The sequence below is a fragment of the Equus quagga genome, chromosome 15 (genome assembly GCF_021613505.1).
Source record: "Equus quagga isolate Etosha38 chromosome 15, UCLA_HA_Equagga_1.0, whole genome shotgun sequence".
NCBI classification, from domain to species: Eukaryota; Metazoa; Chordata; class Mammalia; order Perissodactyla; family Equidae; genus Equus; species Equus quagga.
Genome location: NC_060281.1, coordinates 88,691,162 through 88,712,231, shown reverse-complemented (window position 1 = coordinate 88,712,231; position 21,070 = coordinate 88,691,162). Strand labels below are relative to the sequence as shown.

General features: G+C 45.1%; 1 pseudogene; it reads left to right on the top strand.

Annotated features, from left to right (window-relative positions):
* Positions 1-1,847: 1,847 nt before the first annotated feature.
* LOC124227167 (immunoglobulin lambda variable 3-25-like) lies at positions 1,848-2,372 on the top strand (annotated as a pseudogene).
* Positions 2,373-21,070: the final 18,698 nt, after the last annotated feature.

Here is a 21,070-nt window from a genome sequence, read left to right as displayed (position 1 = left end):
CATTTGTGACAGATGCTAATAATGACAATGATTTAAGTGTACAACTAGCTTCAGTGCCAGAAGCATCATGGGTCCTGGCTGCCCTTATTGGGGTGGGGTAAGCATTAGTCTTAGTTCCTAAATATACAGGAAGACTGGTCCCTTTAGTGTTTTACACAAGTATCCACCGACCTTGACATTTTGCGAAAGAACAGGCTCTATCCTGCACCCTCCTTTCTGCTAGCAAAAAGCACAAAAATCAAACATTTCAACCCTGGAACATCATTCCAAGAACTGCATCTTCCCTGCCACCCTGCACGGCATACGTGACCTCACTGTGCTGTGCTGAGCAGGTGGGGAGGGGGTCACAGCTGGCACACAGTGAAGGCTGGAATCCTTGGTCCACACCCTCTCAGGTTAGATATGCTCCAGGGTGACCTACAAGAGGGAAGCTCCTAGTGTGAGTTCTCCTCCACCAGCAGGGGACAGCAGAGCTGAAGACAGGAGCATCCAGGACAGAGGGTGGGGCTGCCCAGGCGGAGCCTCAGAGGGAGACCAGCCCTGGGGGTCAGCAGGTGTCCAAGGTTCAGTGCACAAACTGGAATTCAGAACAGTCCATCCCATTCTCTCAAGCTCCAGTGATCACATTCTGAGGGTCAGACTCACACAGCGTTACCTCAGGACACTGACAGGACCATGGCACAATGAATGACTCCCCTGGGAAATGCAGGTCACCTCACTATCCCTCAGTAGTCCTGGGGAGCTGACCAGTCACCCTTTGACTCTCCTTCCCTACCTCCACCTAGATTCCAACTTGGGGCTGCTGCTCTTTGCTCAGGGCCATCTCAGTGGGGGACATGGAACACTGGGAGCCCCTGGTCCCTGGATGGAGCATCCACAGCCTCCTTCAGGACACTCTCCAGAGTGAAGTGGATGCTCACTCCTGAGGTCACAGCGCTGGCCACCAGGCTGCCCATGGTTCAGTGACAGGATCCACCTATTTGAAGTGATCACAAGCATCCAGCCCCCAGAGCTTGCACCCTGTGCAAAGACATGACCCTGGGGACTCTCACAGGGACCACAGAGATGAAAGTTGGTTTCTCTGTGTGGTCTGGTTTTCGAGCTTATAAAAAATTTACATAAGCATTGATGAAAAAATAAAAGGAATCAGATGGTTGACAATGCTAATTGCTAGTCTATTATGGGACCGGAGATATCATAGAAGGGGGGAAAACACCATAAGTAAAATGAAATTGAATTTGTGATGAATACCAAAAGCAGGTCATCGTTTAGCGATCAAACTACTACATAAAAAATGATTGCAAGCATCCTAATGAGATTGACCCTAATTCTAATGTAATGCCAAGGATGGGACCAGAGTGCTTCTGGGGGATGCAGAGAGGACACGAGGCAGGAGGAGGTAGGTAATGATGCCCCAGGACTGATTTCACTGCATCAGTGTTGTCAGTCATCTCTCGGAGGGCCCAGCGCAGCCCGACAGCCAGGCTCCTGGAAAGCCCACAGCTCCACTGGGACAGCCCAGGACACACCACAGGCCAGGAGGGTTTGAGGACAGCTGTCACGTGGGAAGACCCCAGAAGGTGACTGTGATCCCAACATTTCAGGCCAAGGCTGATTTTCTGACCTAACAGCTACTTTGAGGAACCTGAGAACCCCACTCCTTCCTCCTCAGTCACATGTTCTGAGTCCACAGCTGGTGTGAATCAATTTGGAGCCTCAGAGGAGTAAATTTGCATAAACACTAAACATTCACTCGCACAAAGGCCTGAAAAGGGAGCAAGAGAGTCATTGGTGAGCCCTGCCCAGCTGTGGGGTCTCAGGAGGCAGAGCCCTGGGGCATCTCCACCATGGCCTGGACCCCTCTCCTGCTCCCCCTCCTCACTCTCTGCACAGGTGCTGCCCACAGGCCCTGCCCACAGGTTCAGCCCCTGCCCACAGGTTCAGCCACCACAGGACCCTGGGCTGGGCCTGCACCAAACCCTGAGCTCAAGAAGGCACAGTCACAGTTTCAGGATTCCCTGATATGGAGCCCCTTGTTCTCAGAACAACCTTTCCTCTACTCTCTTTGCAGGCTCTGTGGCCTCCTATGGGCTGATTCAGCTGCCTTCTGTGTCAGTGACCCTGGGACAGACAGCTAGGATCACCTGCCAGGGAGACCTCATAGAAAGCAATTATGTTCACTGGTACCAACAGAAGCCAGGGCAGGCCCCTGTGCTGGTCATCTATGGGTATAGCGAGCAGCCCTCAGGGACGCTGGCTCCAACTCAGGGGACACAGCCACCCTGACCATCAGTGGGGCCTGGGCCAAAAACGAGGCTGACTATTACTGTCAGGTGTGGGACAGTGATGAAAATCACCATGACACACAGTGATGGGGAAGTGAGACACAAATCCCTCCCTGTCTGTGTCACACTCTTTTCCAGCCTCAGGAGCACTGTAGACACAGCCATGAGCAGGTCTGCCCAGGTCCCCAGATCTGAGATCCCCAGGCTCCCTCTCCAGCCCTCCAGGCAGGCTCTGCAGAGGGTGTGTCAGCAGTAGATTTGGAGTTGGCAGGACCAGGCTCGCTGCTGGTGCCAGGCTAGGTTTTGATTTTGAAAAAGTGGGCATGAATGACAGGACAGACTGCATCAACCTTCATAATGGTCCCTGGATTTCTCACGTGTGGTGACCACGGCTAGGCCATTGCTTCCTCTCTGTGACCCACAAGTCCTGAACTAGTTCCAAAAACTGCCCAGTGCAGCTGACTCCTGATGAGGAGACACCTGTGGCAGCCTAGGATTCTGAATGGAGCAAGCCAGCACAGTGGGCACTGTGTTATCTGCCGAGATCCCTTGTTCTGGGCTGAGCCACCAACCCACCACTGCTGGGAGCCCCTGGCAGCTCGCAGGGATGCCCTACACTAGAAAGTGCTGTTTTTTTCCAGAAAGCTAGCTCCCCAACATTTATGCCTCTTCTCAGAGAGGCTCAGTTAATGATGACCTGAGGCCAAGATCCCAAGGCCTTGCCTCAACTCAGGATGACCTTGCAGGGCCTCCCAGCTCAGAGCCCCCTGGAATCTTAGGCCTGAATTACAACACATGACAGGTCAGCATCTCCTCCTTCCCAGTCTTGCCTCCCTCACTTCCTTCCAGATGGCCTGTGCACACAGCTCTCCATCTCAGAATCTGCTTCCAGAGAGAAGCTGTGGCTGCCCAGATGGAACCAAGGTAGGAGACCAGCCCTGAGGGGGCAACAGTGTTCACAGTCCCGTCCTCTGACTGGCAGGTTAGGACACTCCATCTACCCTCTCAAGCTCCAGTGACCATGCTCTGAGGGTCAGTCTTAGACAGATCCAAGTCTCTTCCCCACTTTGACCCTGAGCCTGGGGGACACTTTAGGGGGATCCCTGTGGAAATAAGCCCTCAGTCTCTGATGATCATTTCTCTCCTCTTTGCAGGTCTGAGTCTTCCTGGGGCTGGTTCCAGCTGCCCTGGTGCAGACAGCCTGTCCAGCTGCTCAGGACAGGGCAGGGGAGCCCTGCTCTTTCTTCTACCTATAAATTCAAGCTGGTCCATGCTGGGTCTGTCATGTGTGACAGGCCTCCTCAAGGATTTCTGACAGATTCTTTGACATGGTGTCTAAGAACATAGCTACTCCAACCATCACCAAAGGCCCAGCTGAGGTTTCAAGTGGGGTTGAGGACAAAGCCCCCCATGACACAGACACAGGGACAATTAAGCCCTGCACTTGCTGTCCCTGGCCTGCCTCACACTCTCCTCCTTCCTTATGGAAAGATCCATGGAATTAGGCTCAGGAGACCAGAATTCCATTCTAACATTGGTCTTTCTCTTGTTCTATTTCTTTACTTCTCTTCCTCCTCCTTCTTCTTCTTCTCTCTCTCTCTCTGTCTCTCTCTTTGATACATAAATGATATTGAAGGCCTTTCTTTGCTTTTATGAACCTCAGCTAGATAAGGGAGATGGAGTACCAACTTGAGAGCATTCTTCAAAGATGAAAGCAGTTGGAGTCAAAACCTGTCCTCTGTCTCAGATGCTTCTCGTGGGTAAACGTCCTCCTTCCTCTGTCGTGCTCTCCCTTATGCTAGTCTCCTTTCAGATCCCACCTGGTTTTAAGTCCAGCCCTCCATTCCTTTGAGCCCATGGACTCTTCATGCCCAGATTCTGAGTGTTTCCTCACTGGAGACAGGAGTTGCCCTCCTCCCTGGACCACAGCTGTAGGTCCTCAAACGGAGACACCCCTGCCTCCTCCAAGACAGCAGTGAATGTCAAAAGGAGCCCAAAGTGACAAGGGGGCAGTCACAGGTTAAGTTCCATGGGACTCTTGCTGTGATCTTAGTGGTCATCTTTTGAGAACCAGAACTTTTAAACCCACAGAACCTAGAGTTACAGGGAGAAGAACTCACAAACTTTCCATGTGTGTATCTATGTCTGCTGCTTGGTTCCGGACCCAGGCATCTTACCTCTTGGGGATAGAATCTCATTGGTTGTTGATTTAGAGCAGCACTCCGAAAACCATGGGCTGGAGCCGAGTAAGGCTTACTGTCTATTTCTGTAAAAAATTAAAAATTAAAAGTGTTATAGTAACACAGCTACACCCATTCATTTATGTATCATCTGAGGCTGTTTTCACACTACAGTTTTACAGTAATTGTGACCAGAAGTTGTGACTAGATGATCAACAAAACTAAAATATTCTCTATCTTGCCTTCTACAGAAAAAATGCAGCACCTCATTTATAATACATATTGCATCCTAGAGGCAGCCTTCATCCTACAACATTACTGTATCTAGGCTGGTGCCTCCAGTGAGCCTTCTCAGGCCATTCCATCATCTTCTTACCCCAGCATCTCTGATCTGTATGTTACATGACAGGACTAGGGGATCCCATACCTGATCCAGTACCTCCTTATTGAAAAGTTGGTTGCTTGGTCCAGTAGGTACAGGATTAAATGATCTGCGAGCACTCAGAGAGTAGTGTTGGCTGGGACCGTGTAAGCAAGGATAGCTCCTTTGTCCCCGTCTCCCAGTCTTTCTTCTTCCAGGCACTGGTACAACCAGACAAGTCATTCACTACTGACCATGAGTTAAAATCTACTCCCTAAAATCAAGACTCTAATTTTCCTCCAAAACAAATGGCTAGAAGCAATGCCCATGCTCTGCCCCATGGGAGGGTTGTCCCTCCCATTGTCTTCTAAAGTCAGCCTGCAGCAGAGCTACAGAGTGCATCTCTGGTCATTTTCAGGTGATCCAACCCATTCCTGAACCACACTGAGGTTTTTGTTTTGGCTCCATCAGCTGTGCAGAAAGGACCTCACAGGACATAAGTGTGAACTCAGGGAGATAGCTGGTGCAAGAGAGTTGGAGATCCTGGGGGTTTGGACCACCTGCTTATGCAGTTTACTTGAGTTCTCTGGCCCAGCATCCTAGATGTACCACTTCTGCCTCACAATGCATTACCACTGGGCCTGCCTGTCCTCTTGACTTGGTGGATCTGACAGGTCTGGCTGCACCCCACTTGATGTCCCATGTTGTCCTGTGTCTACCAAGGCCCAGTGACAAACTTGAAGTAGTTTTTCAAGTGTGTAATTCTCAAATGCAGATGACAGGGACACCTTCCAAAACCCTACGAGTCTACATTGTGATTCCCTGTCTGGCTCGCCATAGCACAAGATTTATTCTCCTATCACCAATCCCTCTATTACCATAGAGTCTACTGGAAGAATGACTGAGACAGAAAGACTGCTTACACCAGTACCTGGACCGGCTACAGAGCTGTCCTGCTCTGGAATATATTCCAAAGAGTACAATTATTGGTTTGTATTTTAATCAAATGTTTAGTTTTTTAAGAAGTTGCCAAACTCCTTCCCACAGTTGCTTCAGCATTTCACATTATCATCAGCAGGCATGAGTGATCCAGTTTCTCCACATCCTTGCCAGCTTTAGAGTTGTCACTATCTTCTATTGCAGTCATTCTGATAGGTAGGTAGAGAGATCTCCTTGTAGTTTCATTTTCATTTCCCTCATGACTAATGATAAACATCCTTTCGTGTGTGCTTTGTTATCTAAATATTCTCTTTCATGAAATGTTTCTTCCGTTTGTTGCCAATTTTCTGCATGGATTTATTTTACTGTTTGGTTTTGAGAGTTCTTTTTTTAAAAAATTATTTTATTGGGATCATACTGGCTTACAACATTGTGGAAATTTCAGCAGTACATCACTATAGTTCAGTTTCTGTAAAGACTGCATTGTGTTCACCATCCACTGTCATTTTTATCAGTCACCATTCACATGTACACTTTTACCACTTTAACGCTCCCCCACTGCCCTGCCCCTCTGGTAACCACTAATCTGTTCTCTTATCTATGTGTTTGTTGGTTTATCTTCCACATGTGAGTGAGATCATATGGTATCTGTCTTTCTCTGTCTGACTTATTTTGCTCAGCATGATACCCTCAAGGTCCATCCATGTTGTTGCAAATGACACAATTTTGTCCTTTTATGGCTATATAGTATTCCTTTGTATTTATATACCATATCTTATTTATCCATTCATCCTTTGAAGGGCACTTGGGTTGCTTCCACATCTTGGCTATTGTGAATAATGCTGTGATGAACATAGGGGTGCATATATCCTTTGGTATTATTGATTTTATGTTCTTTGGATAAAGGTAAAAGTTGTGGCTTAGGGGCATCTGTAAAGCCAAAAAGATTGCAATATTCGTGGGCATGGCTCAAGCATTTAAGAGCCATTAGGGTGCTTGCACCTCAAGAAGACTTCTGTGATAGGATAAGTTGGTCACAGATCAGGATAGACTACACTGGTCTCCTGCCAATCTCAAGAAAATTTCTGTGCAATGAGGTACTTGTAAAACCACACACAATCCCCAATCCCATTGCACCTCCTTCCTAGATATTAGTTTGGCTCCAAGAGACCCAAGGCTTAGCTAATGCTGTTAATGTGCATATAAGATTTTTTTCTTTTGTCTTGTTCTATGTCTTAAGAGATTGGCTTTGTGACATTTCTGGTCTCCACCATCTGGAGGTTACACATACTGGCATGCATCTTAGCAACCAGTCAAATAGACTGGGGTTCTGAGACACATTTTCTTTGTTCAGCTCTATCAGCTCTCAGAGGAGGTTGTTGAGAGGTATCCCAGTCGATCGGGGGCCTTCATCATCTCAATCTTCATTGCTTCTTAGTGCACTACTTCCTGTGCAGTGGAAGTCTTTGTTTTTTAGACTATTCTTGGGAGTGAACTTTCTGTATCTTGCGAGGGTTTCTTCTTTTGCTCTCTCTTTTGGGGAGCCTCTTGTGTCCATGGTTTAGCCATAAAAGGCTTATTGCTTTGAGTTGCTATTAAGATCCTACTCGACAATGACCAGACAGTGGAACATATAAATTGGAAAAAGTTCTAAATCGAAAAAAAGTGTTAGAGAGCTCTCATGATAAACAGCTGGTTTACTGGTATCTTTGAAAAGACCAAATTAAAAATGAAATACAAATAAATAAAAACCAACCTTTAAAAAGTTAATCAAATTAGGGGTTTCCATTTTCTATCATGGTATTATAGATGTTAATGAAAACATTAAGTTAATTAACAAAAGAATGAAAGGAAGCTGAGGGGAAAGTTGAGGGACTCTTCACAACAAGGTAGACATCTTTTAAAGTGTTTTACAAAATGAGATAAATAAGAGAAATAGTAAAAGGAAAAGAATAGGAATCAGAAAAGGAAGAGTCATGAGACCCATTCCAGCAAGATGGGAATCTTTAGATGGTTATTGAAAAAATAGGATAAATAAAATGGGCATTAATAGGGTTAAAACAAAGGTTTTAACACAGCACAGCCTAAGATTAGGTGGGCCAAAGGGACACCCCTATTGGCATCCGAGTATTAATGGGCCTCAAAGAAGTCAACTCTGGTTGCTCCAGTTTGGAAAAATTTTATAAGCCAGAAGACAGGGATTACAATTTTAAAGAACCTGGACTTGGGGCAACAGTTAGGCTACTTGATCAAGTTAATGATTAAAATACTGCCAGGGTCCCTTGACTTGACCATTCACCAGCACCCCAAACCTTTTGCACAGAAATAGGTAGAATTGTAACCACAGGCCCATTTAGAGCTAGATCAAACAAATTTATCAACAGAGTGATTAAGAAATTGTGTTTCAGAAAATTTGCAAAGTCGTGTAGCCAGAGCATGCACAGAAGAAATCATGATCTAAAATGAGCTTGGAGCCAAAGATTGTCCTCCCCATGAAACCGAAGGATCAGGACATGGAAGGAACTCAAAAGTCAGACTCTTATAAAAAGTGAGAGGTCTGGGGCAAGCCCAGTGGTGCAGTGATTAAGTGCACACGTTCCGCTTTCATGGCCCGGGGTTCTCTGGTTTGGATCCTGGGTCCAGAGATGGCACTGCTTGGCAAGCCATGCTGTGGTAGGCATCCCACATGTAAAGGAGAGGAAGATGGGCATGGATGTTAACTCAGGGCCAGTCTTCCTCAGCAAAAAGAGGAGGGTTAACAGCAGATGTTAGCTCAGAGCTAATCTTCCTCAAAAAAAAAAAAAAAAGTGAGAGGTCTGTTATTCAGGAAGATCTGGTGTTAAAATTCCTTCCCCACTTTACTTCCCCATAAAAGTTTAGAGCCTCATTATAAATGTTTAGAAACTTACCATAAATACTTGAAGCCTACCAATCAAAACCTGTCCTGCCAGCATTTCTGTGGGCCAAGCTATTCTCCCTAACCTCTTAAATTTCACCCAAAATCCTGATCTTGGGGCATGTTACCACTCAAGGGGGGTCACCTGCTCACCACAAGACATGCCAATAGTTGAGAGGCAAGGTGATAGGAGAGAAAGGGTTTTATTACAGCTTGCTAGCAAGGGGCAATAAGGCTGACTAATGTCCAAAAGAACCACCTTACAGAAAAAAGACTACAGGCCAGTTATATAGGGGGCAGGTCTACAGGTTGAGGAGGCATCTGGTCTCTGGATGGGACAGATATCTGGTCTCTGGGTGGGGCAGACATTTGGTCTTAGTTCCTGATAATCTTTTGTTTCACTGGATACACATCAGAGAGTGGAGCAATGCCCTGTATCCTGATCTAGTTTAAAGATAATAAGAGCCAGCCCTGATTGTCTAGTGGTTAAGATTTGGTGCTTTCACTGCCACAGTCCTGGTTCATTTCCCAGTCATGGAACAACGCCACCCACCTGTCAGTTGCTACCCTGTGGTGGCAGCTCACATAGAGAACTGAATTTACAACTAGGATATACAACCATTCACTGAAGCTTATAAAAAGAAGAGATAATAAGAACAAAATCTTTAACACGCATAGTAAAGATTACTGTTTACATCAGTGGCTCCAACAACTCCCCACTGTCAGTTGTAACCCAGCATAATCAAATGCTGGTAATTGGAACAGGGTTGTCGTTGTCTGTCTGGCTACATCCTGCTGAATGGGGTTGGTGTAGGGGGACCATGAAACAAAACAGAGTCCCTTGTGTTTTATAGTGGGTTGGAAGGCCACCATGACTCTGGAGAGGGAGTTGTCGAGTCACCGAGGCAGATAGTTTAAAGACTAGTTTAGAAACATATTTAATCCCCAATTTAATTATAAAGAATAGCCAGATATTTCATGAGATCACCAGAACTCAGGATCCAGTCCAGTTTAAAGACAGAAAACAAAAACCTCAAAGACAATTAAGGGAACTAGAATCTAATATCCATGAATGTGTACTATAGTTTCTACTGAACCGTAATTTTTCTCTCTAAAATAGCTTTCACTTTTTACCAAAAATAGACAAATTAAGACTACCTGGTTTGCAAAATGTCTAGTTTCAATAAATTTGGCCTGATTATTTACATAAGTACAGCAAGAATAGCAGTTGATCATACAGATTCTTTCAAGTCTGCTTTGCTGGAACTTTCTGTCTGACCATTTCTGACTGCAAAATGAAGTACAACTGTATTTTTTTTCACCACTGTAGTTTTGGAATCTCTCAATCTGAGGATTATCAATCCAAGCCCTCAGGATGGCAAACAAGCTTAGTAAGATTCTGTAGTTCTTTGTAAACGTTTATAGCTCTTGGAAACTTTAGGTTGAAAGATGGAATCTTTGACTTTTTAAAGATGTCTTTGTTTCTCAGTTCAAAATCTCAAAAGGAGCCCAAAGTGGCCACTGTAATTTTAAATTATCCAGGGTTATCTTGTCAACTGTTTACAATTATCCTCATTTTAGGGGGCATTTCACAAGTTGGCCACAACAAATAAGGTAATTTCTAAAAAGAGTTTGTTACAATCACTGAGAAACTCAGTCCCCAAACAGCTAATTTTAAACGGTTTATCAACACAGACACGGACACAGAAAAAGCAGACACCTGTGAACTAGTTCCTAGATTTAGGATAAAATGTCCTACAACTATTCCTACTCCAAATGCACAGCCAGGTTGACCCCAGACGGTCCTGCCATAAATGGAAGGACCCTGGATGGAAGTGAAGGGAGTTCATGGGAGTCCACAAGGGGACTCTATTCCTGATTGAGCCTCTGGAAACTCCAGATATAGCCCTTTCTCTTCCTACCACAGTCAATGTTAGGGGGCAGCTGGCATCAGTATGCGAAAGCAAGAAAGGCAGATCTCAGAGACAAACAGAGCCTTGGCAGCTGCTAGGGACTTATGTGACAGGTTGCCAATCTGAGATTGACTGGCCACAAGCAGGACTTAATGTCCCATCTGGGTTGCCAAATTCGTTACTGCCCAAGGAGGATCATCTACTCACCACAATACATGTCAACAGTCAAGAGGCAAGGTGGTAGGAGAGAAAGGGTTTTATTACAGCTTCCTATCAAGGAGGAAGATTGCTCACTAATGCCCAAAAGAACCATGTTACAGAACAAAGATTACAGGCTAGCTATATGGGGGCCTGGTCTCTATGTGAGGGAGGCATCTGGTCTCTGAGTGGGGGTAGACATCTGGTCTTAGTTCCTGATAATCTTTTGTTTTACTGGATATGCATCACAGACTGGAGCAATGCCCTATACCCTGATTTAGGTTAAAGATACTAAGAACAGAATCTTTAATATGTATAGTAAAGATTACTGTTTACATAAGTGGCACCAACAGACACATGCCCTCATCTCCCTGCAGATCAATCTTGTAGAGTAAAGCTGCATTTACTTGCCCAAAATCTGGCACTGTAATAATTGGACTTTCTTATGTGCATAAGGCAAGACCGAACCCCAATTTTGTGTGATTAAAAAACAACCAGGAAATGGAGAAGAGAAATTTCTGAAATTTTCTGATGCAGGAACTCCCCCTTCCAAAGCTATGGTACCAAACCCACTGTTGGAACACTGGCTCAGGCTACAATTAGACTGATAAAATGTAAAAGTATAAGTGTTGATGAGATTACAAAGATTGGAATATTTGAGCTAATATTATATGAAGAGGTTATATCAACTTTGCCTGAGTGTTTTTTGGAGTTGAACTTATATCTGGCCAGGAATGCCTCCCTTACCCAATATTACAGGACCAAGACTTGTTGATGAAGTCCTAAAAGAAGCTATGATTAGAGGCATAAGATTTGAAGTTTTCGTGGGTAATCTAAAAATCTTTGTTGGGAGCAAATGATTTAGATGTAAATGAGAGAAGAGTTTATAGATAAAGTTTTAGCAATAACTATATTTTATGGCACATATGTTTAAAATAACTTCTAAAATTTCTTTAATAACTTGAAACTTTTGAAGTTTTGTTAGGTTATTAAATAATGGAAAATTTATTGAATATCTAGATCATTTCCAAGTAAGATAAAATATTAGACATTAATTACTAAAAATAGGTTTATCTACTTTTGACTTATTACAGAGAAACCAAAAGACATTTGAGTCCATTAGTAAACACGTATTTTATTTAAAAATTGTACTATAAAGTAGCATGTTTCTAGAAATTATGAAAAGTATTTATACACTTGCAAAGACACAGAATGCTAATATAAAAGACCAGTTCGTAATTGCTTGCTTCTTAGTTTTCATTAAACTTTAAGGTTTCTAAGGGCTAAAAATTCTAACTAATATATGTAATTACAGCTGCTAAAAATTAATAACAGAAACACCTTTGTATTCAAGAAATGTAAGATGATGTTTTCAGTAAATAAAGTATAAAAATAAAGATATTTTTGTTTGTTAAAAAGCTTATAAAGTGTTTACAAGAGAAACACTGTGAGAAAAGAGTTTTGCATATGGTCAAGTTTCCTACGATTGAAATGAATTTAACTAAGTAAATGAGTTGCAGTATCAAAAGTAAGCTGAAGTACATGGTGCAAAATTAGAATTAGCTTTCTCTCTCTTAGAAGTGCAATTTTCTTAAACTTTAGTCTGCTCTTGATATAAAAAATTATAAAAGGTTTTTTCTTTACTTTTGGGTAGATCTACCTAAAAGACAGAAACTCTATGTTGCGTCAAAATAATTTCTTATGTTCAAAAAGGCTTAGGTCTCTCTATTAAGAGAACTGAGTTTTTAAAAAACTTTTTAACTCTCAACGTTTGGTTTAATATCTTCTGTTGCCACTTTGATGAAATGGATAACTGAGCATTGTTTCTCAGTGACCTACATCCTATTGTCATTTATTGACAATAGGATATTGTCCTCTTTTGTCATTTATCAACAGTTTTGTTCTACCCTGCTATTGCAAATACATTTCATCTTCAGAGATACTCATGGAAAAGTCTCTGACACTTACTCTAAAGTACAGTTTCTTTATTTTTTATTTTATTTATTTATTTTTTAGAGGAAGATTAGCCCTGAGCTAATATCTGCTGCCAGTCTTCCTCTTTTTGCTGAGGAAGACTGGCCCTGAGCTAACATCTGTGCCCATCTTCCTCCACTTTATATGTGGGATGCCGACCACAGCATGGCTTGCCAAGTGGTGCCATATCTGCACCCGAGATGTGAACCGGCGAACCCCAGGCCACTAAGGCAGGACATGAAAACTTAACCGCTGCACCACCGGGCCAGCCCGGAAGCCTTTCTGATTATAACCATACCTTTCTTTTGAAAGAATCGTACATGACATATGTTGCTTTGATTCCTTACTCCACTGATAGATTTTGAGCTCCTCCTATGGGCCATTTCTTTGCCAACCACTGGCCACACAGAGGGAAAGAAAATGACCCTGGGTGCCAGAACATAATCAATGGAACATAGTCAATTGTTCTCTACAATGTCCATGTGTAATACACAGGCAGAAATGATTGGGGCTTTCTCATTCATGATTCTGGGACTCTGGGTGAGTCGCCCCATGTCTAGTCTCAGGCTGTCATCCATGCAATGGGGACCTCAACACTCACTGCTGCTCAGAGTTCCTGGGAAGGAGAAATATCACAGTGTGTGTGGGGCATGAGTTCAAGTGTAGACAGACAATAACATATCCTTAAATATCAGTCCTGAGTGACATTTAAATTCTCAGGAATAACCTGGCATGATCAGGAAGTTTTGGAGGCAGGACTGGACCTGCTCCTGGTCTTCTCCTCCAGTGCTCTCTGCTCTAAACACCACAGAGGTCACAGCTCCGGGTCTCAGAGTCCTCACAGCTAGAAATAGACAAATGGAGGGTCAAGAAAAAAGTCTTGAGAACATAGGCTCTGCGTTCCTTCTAGAGCACAGGGCCTGAGTCAGCACCACAGGTTAACACCATGTTCATTGCACGCAAGAGGACCACGTTCACCTTTTGAGTCCATTTTAAGTTTCCGGTGCACACTGGGAGCTCGCTCATTATTTTGGGGCACTGAATGGCACAGAAGGGTAGATGGTGGCTGATGATGGTTCTATGAGGGACTATAGAAATGGACAAGATAGGTATAGCATAGATACTGGGCAGAAAGTTGAAGGGAATTCATACATAACCCTAAACATGGAGTTTTCATGTGCTGAGTCTCGTGTCCCACCTCCCCCCACCCTGCATCTGTGTGCCTGTTGTAAATGTGGATTACTTGGGGGAAGTGATTAAGATTGCAAAGTTTCACATATTCTCCCGTTTTCTGCTTGGGTTAAATGCGCTATGTTTCCATTTTGCATTTCATTAGTGTTTGTGTTCAACAAACATGTCTGATATCCAAATTGGTGATTTCTGAAGACAAAGTATGAGAAGGGGGATGAGGTTTGGGTCTGGGCATATGGACAATCCTGATTAGGTTGATGATGAAGAACTACAGACTCTCATTGTTTTCATTGCACTAGTGTGAGGAGGGACAATGTCCAGGGTACAGTGAAATGTACTCATTTTGGGGTTTCACCCAGGATAGTGACCACAAGCATCATATCCCACTGCACGTCTTTTGTGGAAAACATCCCACAAATGCAGCCATGGCTGGAGCACAAATAAAAAGATGCCTAACTGCCAATCACAGCCATTTTGCATGTTCAGGTGATGATTATTTTAAATGATTTGGAGTCCCAAAACAAACAGAGGAAAGGTTATGTTTACTAAGTGACTCTGAAGGGAGAGACTCAGGGAACAAGTTTATTAATAGCAGAACGTTTTGCCCAGAACAGCAAGAATCAATGGTTAGTGAGAACCTTGTGATGCCACCACGTAGTGGGGATGGTGCCTGGATGAGGAAGAGGACAGAAAATGAAAAAGTTCACATTTAACCATGGGTGAGTTGGTGCATTAAAGACAGGTAGCATGTGGTGAGGTTTTGTGTAAGAAACTGGCAAACTGCTTCTCCAACCAAATTAGTGACTCAAAATATTTCACCAATATCATGCTATAACATGCATAGGTGTTGTAAATGATGGTGACCATCAAGAAAACCTATTCTATTTCAAAGTACTAACCAACTTTCACCCTTGGTTGTACAACTGTCACTTATACCAAAGGCTTAGTCTTCATCTGAAACAAGGTTCTGAGTGGAACTGAGGTGGGTCTTGAATGGCTATTGACCCATCAATTGTTGGCTGGATATGTGTCACGTTCCCGTAAAGAAAGAAAATCCTGAAACCATCACAACACATGGCTTTCCTCACAAAAGGCCAGCATCTGAATTCTTAGGGGAGCAATAAGTTCTGGATGACCTATAAAAATAGTGAATTTTACCCACAAAGACTATTTCCCTGAAGGATGCTTGATAACCATGTGACAACCTGGACAAAGGGCACATAGATCTCCTACTACACAGGGAAAGTCAGAGGTTTGGCAGGGGAAATGTCCACAGTAGAAATACATATATGTCAAATGTGGAATTTTTTGAAGGGAAAAACCAATAGCTCCCTCAAATGCACTCCTGTCTTACATGAGAGCTGATGTCTAATTTGAGGGATGGGGATCACAAATGGAAAAAATCATTAACTGTTCAAAAAGTATTGACAATTATAACTAGATTATTAAATGTGCAATTAACATGCCATTCTAATGGGCCATGAGCAGTTGATGGATGATATTTTATCCTCTAGATTCTTAAGACCTAAGCAATAATTTCAGAATTCTTTCAGAGTAAAGACCATGAAAAGGCCATTCTAGTTCCTTCTGGAGCATGTTGTCTTTGGGGTTTCTGATCAGCTCCAAAGGGAGCAGGAAGCTGGCAGCCCTCCCAGGTGCATGACTTGCCCCTGGTCCAGATGTGGCAGCACCCTCTATAGGCAGCTGAGAGAACTGACAAGAAGAATCTACATCAGACACCCAAAATTTGGGGGTAAGAATTTTCCCACACCCCCTCTCCTGGCCCAGGCTTGTTCTAGAATCTCAGAAGAGGTTATTATTTGGGGCCTAAGACCTCTCTCTTTTCTCTTCACCACCAAGTGACCTTGGGACTGTCACTGCCTCTCTCAGCACTTTCCTTCCCCTGTTAAGTGCACTCCCCAAATTTTATGCTCCCAGTCACATCAGCAAATCTGCATAAATTTAGGGAAAGCAGTGACTGGTCACCCACATGGGACAGTAGGCAGGTGGCTCAGGACCAGAGTCACATGCAGCAGCTTAAGTCCCCATCCTGGCTGCATTCTGGGTACTGGGGGAGGGGAGAGATTAGTAGGCACTCTCTTGAATGTCTTCATCCCCAGGTCGCCTAGGAGGACCAAGGGGTCGTCTGAAGCCACTCATGTCAAACCTGACTCTGCTCCATCAGCACCACCCTGTGCTGAGTCAGCTGCAAAGAACCTGATTTATTACGTGGAAATTCCCTTTTGCCACACCTGACGACACATCACTACTGCCCCCCAAACTCTTAACTTACAATAAAATATTATTGATATTTGATTCCCAGCTCCCCTCAGGTTGGCCAAGGTTGTTTCAGGTCCTGGGACACACCAGACTCTTCCCCACAGGCTCTGACTCAGCTCTTCTCACACTCAGTCCTGTTACTTGTGTCCCCATTTCTTCCTGAGAGAAGATCCAGAGTCACATCTTCAAGGGGGTGCCCAACCTCTGAGTATAAAATGATCTGCCTCTCATTTTCTGTCTGGGTCTGTATTAATTATGTGCACAGTACCTACTACTGTACGATTCTTTCCTCTCATCATTTTTATTAACTGATGTATTTGTATTAATATTTCCCTAATTGGCCAAAGACGCTGTTTCTAGCAAGAACACACTCATGAAAAACAAAAGCATGAACAACTGGGAGCTGATTTTAATGCTGCAAAAGTGAGTTTGAAGTCAAGTGGCTGTTGTTTTCCAGGTACTCACCAATTCCATGAGACCTAGGAACTTTCTCACTTTGTGTACCCCCATCCCCATGATCATGGCCTTGATTTCATTCTTGTTGATGTGGGAACTCATGAGGGCTGCTGCGGTTCCAGCTATCACACCCATATTCAAGAGGAATGGTGCTGCATGAATCTAGTCTATTTCTAATCTTCATAAGAGAAAAGCTCCCTGAGAAGACCTCCAGTAGACTGTCATTTCATGTAAGTAGACTTACATTTCATGGCCCAGCGCTGGGACACATGGGTAACCCCAGCTGAGAGGGACCTAGGAAAAGCAAGCATCTGATTTTAAATAAATATAAAAGTCAATTTCCAGATAGAAGGTGATGGGGACTGTCAGCTGTGTCTGCAAACCCAGTGCATCCACTGCACTGCCTCACTCGGGGGATGGACTCTCCTGAGAGCAGAGGCTGTGTCCTTCTCATGCTGAATTCTCAGGTCTCAGGTCTGGCATATGTGTCAGACCAAAGTGGGTCTGAAGAAATCTGAATAGGCCTGAGCAGTAGGTTCTGAAATTCCCTCTGGAAAGAGGAGGCCCCTGTGCTTCCTGCAGCAGGTGTGGAGCGGCCACCAGGAGGCAGCAGAGTTATGTGGCAAAGCCTCCTGGAGGTGCTGAGGACCTGGGGGCGAGGGGGCTCTCCATGCAGGGGCGTTAGTAACCTTGAGCTAACCTTCTTTCCCTACAGTATCACCTCTGACACTGATGAAGAATTCTGACCCCAAGTCTCTCAGATCTAGATCTTGTAGACTTTTCCTATTTCTCTGGTACAGATCCAGGTACTTCATTCTCTCAAGCCCATCCCGTTCCTGCTAAAACTGTCACCCTCAAACTTTTCTTCAGCACTAGATATGTTCCTGGCACTGAGTGCACACCAGGGATACTGAGGCACAGCCCTTATGACCCGCCCCAGGACCTCTGCCCAAGGACAGAAACTTACAGCACCTTAATGGCTCCTACAAACTCCATGTGCACTTGGCAAGGGAGGAATTTTGCTCAGGTCTGATACTCAGAAACTGTGATCAGGGGTAGGACACTGTGCTGACCTAAGCCTCGTATGGTCACCTCTACGGTTAACATTCTATGATGGGTTCAGAAAATACAGACTCCACCTCTGAGCTCTGCCATGAACGGACAAGCCCAGGAGTGAGTCCAGGACACAGACTGAGATAGTGATGTTGGCTCAGAGCTATGAAACCAGCAGGGGGAGGAGCACCTCCTGGTCTGGGTATGGGTTCTGCAGGGGCCACCCCTCCCCTTTCTGTGTCCCTTGGGGCTGAGCCTTTCTCTGAAAGCACAAAGCTCCACAAATAACCCTCCGTGAGCCCTGGCTGATTTGCACACCCAGCAGCTCTCTCCAGCAAGGGGATAAGAGAGGCCTGGGAGGGAACCTGCCCAACCTTGGGACTCAGGGAGCAGAATCTGGGCGCCTCCACCATGCTTGGACCCCTCTCCTCCTCGGCCTCCTCACTCACTGCACAGGTGCTACACTCCGGCCTACACCCACTCCCAGACCCAGGGCTCTGGGATAAGCCTGGCCCTGACTCTGAGCTCAACAGGACACTGCCTGTAGGGGCAGGATGCTCATGCACCTGCTATAGGATGAGGGGCTGGTGGGGCTGAAATCCCTGCACTGTGCTCACTGGCTCCATGTGAACCTTGAGGGGTGGCACCTGTCCAGAGAAAGGGGGGATTTCTCATTTGTTCGAAGGTTCCATCCACCAGCCAGGCCCACGAGCTGCTGAGGCTGAGATTGATGTGAGGGGGCATCCTGGGGGCCCACAGAATCCCTGGAAGTCAGTCTAAGCTACAAAAGTGGGGAATCTATTGGGAATTGGTCCTTCATCTTCCAGCCCACCTCCTCTTTTCATTCTTGCAGGTTCTGTGATGTCCTATGTGCTGACACAAACACCATCAGTGTCAGTAGCCCTGCAACAAACAGCCAGGATGACCTGTAGGGGAAACAACATTGGAAGTAAAAATATTTAGTGGTACCAGCAGAAGCCAGGCCAGGCCCCTGTGCTGGTCATCTATAGAGATAGCCACCGACCCTCAGGGATCCATGACCGAATCTCTGGCTCCAACTCAGGGAACACGGCCACCCTGATCATCACTGGAGCCCAAGTCGAGGATGAGGCTGACTATTACTGTCAGCTGTGGGACAGTGGTAAAGCTCACAGTGACACAGGCTGATGGGGAAGTGAGACACAAAGTCCTTCCCCTTCTGTTTCACACTCTCCTCCAGTTCTAGGAGGACTGTAGACTTCCTACACTGTAGCCATGAGCAGGTTTGGCCCAGGTTCCCAGATCTGAGATGCCCAGGCTGCCCTCTCCTCCCAGCCCCCCAGACAGGCTCTGTGGAGGGTGGATCAGGAGTGGAATATCGCCTGACAGGACCATGTAGTCCTGGTGTTGTCTGGCCATCATGTGATTCAGAGACAGAGGTCATGAATAGGACAGACAAAGGGAGACATCTGTCCAGTGGTAATTAACTCTACATTTCAGTATGGTGGTCACTGGAGCACTCTGACCCAACTGACCAGGATTAGATCCCAGAACTTCCAGGTTCATCTAAGCTCCTGAATCTCCCGGCCCCCCATGGCAGCTTGGGATTCAGTAGACACTGTTTTGTCCACCTAGATCCCCTCTGCTTGGCTCACCCACCCATCCTCCCATCACTGTTGGGAGGCCCTGGCAGCTCGCAGTGGTGCTCTCACTGGGACGTGCTCTTGGTTCCAAAAACTACCTCCCCCAGGTTTACACCTTTTCTCAGAGAGGATCAGTTTAATGATTGCCTGAGGCCAAGATTCCAAGGCCCTTACTCAATTTAGGATGACTGGGAAGGTCCTAGCTTTAGAGCTCCCTGTAGGAAGCAGAACCCTCATAAGAAACCTCATTGTGGGGCACCTTCTCCTTCTGCCCAGTCTCGCCTCCCTCACTTCCTTCCAGATTTCCTATACATGTAATTCTCCATCTCAGAGTTGAATTCCAGGAACCCATTCTAACATGGCCAACCATTTCCAGCACACTCACAGGACCTGAGAACGCCATACATATCCTCAGAACTCTGAGGCTTTCACCTAAATACCCATCATGCACCTCAAATCTCCAGATAGATCTGATTGTACTTTTTTTTTTTTTGAGGAAGATTAGCCCTGAGCTAACATCTGCTGCCAATCCTCCTCTTTTTGCTGAGGAAGACTGGCCCTGAGCTAACATCTGTGCCCATCTTCCTCCACTTTATATGTGGGATGCCGACCACAGCATGGCTTGCCAAGCGGTGCCATGTCTGCACCCAAGATGTGAACCGGTGAACCCCAGGTCACTAAAGCAGGACGTGAAAACTTAACCGCTGCACCACCAGGCAGGCGCCTGATTGCATTTTTATATACTTAAAAAGAGCCTGACACACAAGGTGCTCTGGGTTCTGAAATACAGTTGGAGAGTCAGATCCATCCTGAAGGTGAATCCAAGGACATTGGGCTGTTGCTGCCTCCTACAAAGAGAGCCAGCAGATGCACAACTACAAGTGTGAGTAAAACATGGATGTTGTTTCATGTCTACCCTCCAGATCTTACACAAGAATCTCTCTCTACATGCACCTGAATCAGAAATATGGATAGAAAATAGTTCTGTGAAATACAGTTCAGTATACCAAAATAGACACCTAATAAGCCACCACAGTCCACCCTTATCAACACGAAACCCACTCACATCTCTACAACCACACAATCTCCAAATAAGGATAACAACAGCGCCATGCTTCCACCTAATATGATGAAACCACCCCGAGAACAACCATAAACACACGCACCCTTTCCCCACAAGTACATGCACAGCCCTTTTTTGTCTTCTAGTGATGTTTATTTTCCTCTTGGCGTGTTTGTATTCCCCCTGCAACATCATGTAATTTCAATGCTAAGATATAAAAATAACTTCTGTTAACACATCTTGGGTTAGATGTTACTGAGATGACAGAGGGGAAGAAAACAAAAATTTATGATTCCTGTGTATGCAAACACGTTTATATCAAAATAAGGAAGAAATAGTTGCTACTTCTATAGTCCTCACTTCCTTGACTCACCCTGTGATCAGAGCCTATGTCTGTAATTACCTTCTTCACTGTCCATTCCATATTCTCATTGACCTTGGAAAATACCTTAGCTAGTCCTGATCCCTTGTCAGCTGGGAACACCCAAACCTTCATTCTTCAAGCGTTGGTCCATTATCAGTCCTGCTGGACTGGACTGTGGTCATTTTCTGACTGTAATCACAGATGAAGAGAGCAGTATAGAATCTGCTGCACTCCATACACATTCCTGCGTATCTCAGTTGTATATGGCAACCCACTTCCCCTTGATCATCAACAT